This window comes from Triticum dicoccoides, chromosome 1A (genome assembly GCF_002162155.2).
Source record: "Triticum dicoccoides isolate Atlit2015 ecotype Zavitan chromosome 1A, WEW_v2.0, whole genome shotgun sequence".
Lineage (NCBI taxonomy): Eukaryota > Viridiplantae > Streptophyta > Magnoliopsida > Poales > Poaceae > Triticum > Triticum dicoccoides.
In genome coordinates, this window is record NC_041380.1 from 234822714 (window position 1) to 234829707 (window position 6994).

General features: G+C 44.1%; 1 long non-coding RNA gene across 1 annotated transcript; it reads left to right on the top strand.

The window, feature by feature from the left end:
• The first annotated feature begins 1290 nt into the window (after positions 1 to 1290).
• On the top strand, positions 1291 to 3294 carry LOC119278679. Its single transcript, XR_005137927.1, has 3 exons — positions 1291 to 1588; positions 2701 to 2822; positions 3104 to 3294. It is a non-coding gene; the product is annotated as an uncharacterized LOC119278679 (long non-coding RNA).
• The last annotated feature ends 3700 nt before the right edge of the window (positions 3295 to 6994 follow it).

Sequence of the window (6994 nt, forward strand, 5' to 3'; positions counted from 1 at the left end):
AGAGGAGTTCGACAAGTAAGCCTTGGTAGCGCTTATAAACAGGACTAAACGTATAGCGCGGGTGCATAGCCGCGCGGACGAGCTATTTGGGCCGAAAACAATGGCTCCGTGGGATGGCCTAATACAAAAGTTCGCCCATTACAAAATTCCAAGCGATCACAAACGACCAAATAAAAGGAACAAATGTAGATAATTTAAAAAAACTCATAAGAAATCAGTTCAAATAAAAGAATGTAGAAAAGTTCAAACACATGTCCATTGTAAAAAATAAACAAAAAAAATCTTTTTTTGAAAATTAAACGTAGAAGATTGTAATAAAAATTTTAGAAACAAATTTTTCAAAAGTTCAACTACTAAAATTCATAAGGTTCAAGTAAAATTAGTACTGGGCAGCAAGGATTAAATTCTTTTTATTTTAAAAAATACTAGAACTATCACTATTCAACGAGAAAATAAATTGTGCTCTTAATTCCTATCAATAGTAAGAAAAAAATGCTCTACAACAAACGAATGCAGTTGGCCATTTACATCCTAAATAGTTCAGTACTATCATTAACAGCATGCAAGTTCAACAAACTCAAACCCAAGGGGTCCTACATCCATCATCAGCGTATATTTTTTGTGTGAGAGCTATGTACATGAAAATATCCCAGTCAAAACAAAGGATGTGCATCAGTTCAACTATAATTATTCCAATTCAAATATAAAAAAACAGTTGTGCTTGTGCCAAAATAGGAAGCATTACATTAATAAAAATAGCGCATACAATAACATATGAACAAATTGTTCCAAACCGTCTGGTAATCTATCCCTAATCTCTACCTAATAATAAAGCACGGATTGGGTTTCCGGGTTCACCGTCGCGGCGCTTTTACAAAAAAGTCCCTGTGGTTTTTATGCAATCAACCCGCAGTCCCTTTTTTAAGTGAAACCTTGAAAACGCTTCGTTTTTACAAAAAAAAAACTCTATTAAACCAAACCAATCCTCTGCCTCCTCCCCTGCTCTTGCCATCGCCCGCAGAACACCACCCAATTCATCGCTCGCTCGCCGAGATGCAAGCGGCCGCGGCGGCCGGGAGTGGATGCGCGGGGGAGAAGTAGTTCGGGTCTGCGCCGCCGCCCTTTGCCTCCACCCCACCACCGTCCACGCCGCCGCCACCACCGCCGTCCGCGCCGCCGCCCTTTGCCGCCGCCGTCACCACCGCCGTCCGCGCAACCGCCCTTTGCCGCCGCCCACACCACCGTCCGCGCCGCCACCACCGCCGTCCTTGCGCCGCCCTTTGCCTCCGCCCCCACCGCTGTCCAAGCCGCTCTTGGCGTCATCGGGGATCCCGGTCGCGCATTGAATCCATCGCAAAGGATCTCGAGGCTTGCCACCCCGCCCGGCGCACCCATCTAGAGGCACATGCTCTCCACGGATCCATTGGATCCCTTGCCGCCTCTCCTCCTCTGTGCTTCGCTGGAGAAGCCTTGGCCTTGCCCTGGATGCTAGATTCTGCGATTCCTCACCTGCAATATGGATTATGGAAGTGCATCTGCACCTGGGGCGCTAGCTGCTGATGGCCAGAGATAACCGCGATGTGTACAGGTGAGAGAATTTTCCTCACTAGGTAGCAATCTACTTTGATTCTTTACCATCAAGCATCTCTTCATAATCAATTATGCTCAGTTTTTGACAGTCACACGACAACCCCTAGCAAGCCTTTCATGGAAACATCGAGTATTGTTTAAGATTTGTTGTCCACGGGAAACTAATTAATGTATTTGGTGGATGTACAGGGCTACGTAGTGGTTGCAGTCTTGTATTAACAAGTGAACAATTTAGTGTTCATTGGCAACAAAAAGAAGTGAATAATACCATGCTATATTTAGTGTTGCTTCCTGGTCCTTGGTAGATGATGCATTCTTCTTCTGCATTGAAATTTGGAAATTGAATCTGCATAGTATTTGTCCGTATTTCTCCAAGATCTGAGCATACCATCTTAGGAACTTCTGAAACTTCCTGGTGGGACATAAGTTCAGGAGTGTAATTTATCTCAAGTGCGTACTGAACCTTAATAACAAGGGGATTCTGTTATTTCTTTCTCAATTTACTTGCATCTTCAGAAATCTGGTGTATAGAGCAGCATTGTTCAGTCTTCATGGTTATATTATTCTGAAGTTTCAAGGAACAAAAATGATGTATATTTGAAGACGTACGGGTTGGGAACAGAAATAATGTGATTTCGTGGAACAACATTAAATAGGCAGGAGGACAATGGATATTTTTGGGTCAGTATTTTCCAATTAGATACATATTTCAACTTGCAATTAGGAGGTTCTGAACCTCTCTTTTCTTGATGGAGAGCATGCAATGAAAAAACCACCACCACTGGTTTGTCACAGCCAGAGGTAAGTGCATGGTTGTTTGGGTGATAGCCTTATAACTGTCACAGTTAATTGATGGTCTACATCCATGGTATGGCTGCGTAACGTTTATGATTTGTCTCATATTAGTCATTCACCATGTTCCTCTTACCATCGCCTTGACTGGAACGAAGGTGCTTACCATGGCTGAACATTTATTTAGCAATCTATTGTCGCTCGATATTGGCATGTTCCTTCCGCCACGGAGCATGATTTGCAAAGAATGATGGAGTTGCTTGGTTGTTTCTATGAATTGGTGGAGGATGTAGAGGCTCATATTCATTCCGTGTCCAGGTCCGTACCTTGCATCAAATTCCAGCCCTTACGGCCACTCGGAGCGCTTTTCACTGTACAAACAGCATGCAGAGAAGCTAATGGAGTCTTGTTCAGGTTATCACTGCTTTTGCTCCAGCAAGGTATCCTTCTCCCTCTTTATTGACCTTTACATTTGCCTGATTAGTGAAACATGAGTCACGTGATTCCAGTTACGCATGTATAACATAGGCTTTTTTGTTGGCTCGTATTAACATGGGAACTGAGTAAATTTCTTCAAATGTATTGGTTCGTATTAACCTGGGAACTGAGTAAATTTCTCCAAATGTATTCTTTTGGTTGCTTTGGGTAAAATGCTTGGTATTTTGTATTTTGTGTTCATATTAACACTTCTGCAAGTCATCACATGCCTTTAATATTTTAGAAAGTACGACGAGTCTTGCGAAGGGTCCTCGAGGAAGCTCAATATATAGATGACTATTCTCAGTGGAGATGATACCAGAGATGTTATTCTGAAGTAAGCTCCTGCACACCATTCTTTTGTAGTTCCTTCAGAAGAAATGATTCCATTCTTGTACTCGATACTGTAGAGTGGTTGCTGCTCATTCGTCTTAATTTAATATAATACCAGTGTGTGATCCTTGGACAAAAATAAGGAAGGTGAGCTCCTAAAAAAAGAAGGAGAGAATAACCTTTCAAAGATATTACGTGGGCTGAAATAAGGAAGGAGAGTTCCTTTTAAAAAATGAGATAATAATATGTTGCGAAGGAATTATAATACAAGGGCATGATGAATATACATAAATAAGGAAGGAGAGTTTGACAAGAAAGAAATGCCTTTAAGATTTGAAAATTAGGGGGTCCTTTAGGGTCAGAATTATCGTACAAAAATTGTATCAAAAGTATTGTATGTGTAACTAACTAGGCGAAGGAATTATAATTCGTTATTTCTAATGTACTGGAGATGGTCTAACAGAACCCTTTTAGCGAGATTTTTTCCATGACAACTTACAAACAATGCCTTTAAGATTTGAAAATTAGGGGGCTTTTTAAGATCATAATCATACATACAAAAATCTTATCAAAAGCATTGTACCTGTAGCATGCTTCTTAATGTAGAATTGGGAAAAGATTTCCTCGCTTGCAAGCGTTGCAACGCTCTACAATGCCTTTAAGATTTGAAAATTAGGGGGCCTTTTAAGATCAGAATCGTACGTACAAAAATCTTATCAAAAGCATTGTACCTGTAGCATGCTTCTTAATGTAGAATTGGGAAAAGGTTTCCTCGCTTGCAAGTGTTGCAACGCTCTGTAGCGTATCTGGGGACGAAGCCATGTAAATCTCTCCTCACCCTAATTAATTTCTCTCCCCTGATGAATTCAAGGGTGGACCCACACTAACTAATCACCCCTCTAATTCAACTGTGGGGCCCACACTAACTAATTTCACCCACCTGAATTCGCGTGAATTAGGCTCGCCCGTTGCGCGCCTTCCTGCCGTTGCCGAGTGGCATCATTCGGATGTTGTTGGGCCTTTCGATTGATACACCATTATATTTCCCGTTGCAACGCACGGGCATATGTGCTAGTCTCTCCCTAATAATAAAGCACGGATTGGGTCTCCGGGTTCACCGTCAGAATACGCTTTCTTGCTGTGAATTTACGCTTTCAGGTCTTTTGTTTGGAACAGAAAAAGGAAAAAATGCAGAAAACTGCGTCCGACAGGATTTGAACCAGGGTTGCTTGGAGATAGCCTAGCGCCCATAGCCAATTCAGCTAGCTTGCTTGTCACGTTAATTAACTGAAACTTAGTTTAATCTCTCCAACACATGGGCCGAGCTGGCCCACTCCAAGGACGCAGCCAACCAAACAGGCCTATTTGTTGCCAGCTAATTAGTCCCACCTCGCCTTTTTCAATTTAATTCCACCGATTTATATAGGACTATTAGTTGTATGACAATCAACAAGGAGCCTCGAGGATTAACTAGCGAAGGATGAGATGTGGGTTGGCGTTGTGGCTGCACGATACACGAAAATAGAGGGGCATGAGAAAAATAAAAGAAGAAAGGAGTTGATGCGGCTAATTGCACGAGAAGGAAGGGGTTTCTTGAATTAAGAAGAATGAGAAAGGAAATATATATATGCTAATTGCATATAAAAGAAGGAAGGAGTTTCTCCTGAGAAAGAGAGGGAGGGAAAAAGACACTAATTACATGAGAATTAATAATAGACAGAGAGATTTAGATTTGCTAGCTTAAAAACACTAATTACATGAGTGTTCGGTCTACAATTTTATTGTGCCTCCAGCTATTTCATCGGCTACGACACATACATTCAGTCTTTATAGCCCAACGGGGCCATAGTTGCCTATCGCACGTCCTGATCTGATGCGGCCGGGGTGCATCTTTTCAATCTCATTAACGTAAAAAGGTAACAATTTTGATGGTGTACTTTCTGTTACCTTTGTACCCATATATAATTACAATGCCCATGTGACTAAAGTTCAGTAGTGCCCCAATGGCATTCATGACCTCTCGACAAGGAGACTAAATGGCGGTGGGTCGAGTCTCTTCCGTCGCTTGACTGGACATACAAAGTGTCCCGGATACACGCAGACAGAAAAAAATAGACTAGAGTTTTTACAAAACTTGGCTAAAACATGAGCCACAACATTACAATGCTGACGAACATGCTTGAAAGTCGAAGAAGCCAAGACGAGGGCACAACGAAAAAAACTTTAGAACTCATAAATAGTCCCACCTCGCTCCTTTTCAACCAATTCAATCAATTTATATACGTGAGTGACTTTGCCGCATCAGAAATCAACTAGCCTATGAGGGAAAAAGAATGAAGGAATTAATCCGCAAGAGAGGGAAGAGCGAGTACGTTCGAAGGAAGAATCAGATAAGTGCACAATCGAGCAGCCAACATCCACGCGTGTGTGGCCCAAACCAAATATGGAAAATCAGATAAGGACAATCGGCAGCCGCCGGCGACGGCCTGGGAAATCAACCCAGGAGAGGGAACGGAATGGAATTAGAAGGATGAAGAAAATGGAACGGAATGAAGCCAGCGTGATCACACCGCAAAGCCTCGCGAGCTAGGGCCAAGCGAAATTGAGACGACAAGGTCGAGCGTCAGAGGAGAGGGGCACCGACGGACACCGCTGCCACCCCGGCGCTTCACTCGACGGACCCGGGATTGGAAAGGAGGGGGGTGCATACCACCGGCCCCGGCGTCTTCTCCTGGCCCAGGCCGAAGGCGGACACGACAAGGCCGGGCACTCCAGGAGTGCACCGTCGACGCCGAGGAGGTGTGACCGCGCGCGTGCTCGATCATGTTTTCTTGGTTAGTTGTGGAAGAGGGAAGAGAAAGAGGAGGGGGTACACGGCACCGTGGGTGGGAACCTTGGGCCGAGCAGAGGACGAACAGCGCTGCTGGGTGGGATGTTGGGTGCTGGCCTACTCGGTGATGAGGAGCAGCATTGCATGGATAAAAGAGGGCCACACACGAGGATAACTCGACGGGGATATTGGTATGTGTTCTCTGTGGGGATAATTATCTTCTTTTTTCTTTTTTTTTCATAATAATACGCGTCTCATTTATATAGAACAAGTTACAAGGCACATAAGCGCCGACCATACATAATTGAAAAGATAGGAAAATCCTATGCAGAATACCAACGCTTGTCCCTTTCCTTCGACACCACCGAAGCGGTCACCAAAGGATAAAAAGACATATCACCTCTTCACCCAAGCTCGATGCGGCTCCATCACTAATCAGCAGCTTTACGGACCTCCAAAGTAGTTTGTTCGAAGCAAAACCATAGATGTTGAAAGAATCAGACCGGGGCAACATGTCCCCGGACACGCCATCGAACTTCAGAACTGACACCCCCACATGACGACGAAGTCAGAGGAGGAAACCAGAACTGTCAGCCGTCAACCACAGACCCAACACAAGATACTCCATCTTCCAGCTGTCACTTGCATAGACAACTGCCTGCGCGTACTCCTAAACGACAAAACCTCCCTACTCTACCATGATGTCGGAGGCAACAACGCAACAATGAAGACAGAGATGAAGGAGAGACACACCTAATAGAGTCGCCGCCGCCGCCTTGCCAACACCATCCATGAACCCTAACGCTGCCGATCTGAGGGATTGACAAAGACACGATGCCATCAACTCCGAGAAGCCGCCATGAAAAACACCGCCGGTGTGGGAGTGAAGTTGAGGCAAATTTATTCATCCAAGCACTGCTCCCACCACCCCAACGACGCCCCACGACCTATAAATCCAAATCCTAACTACAG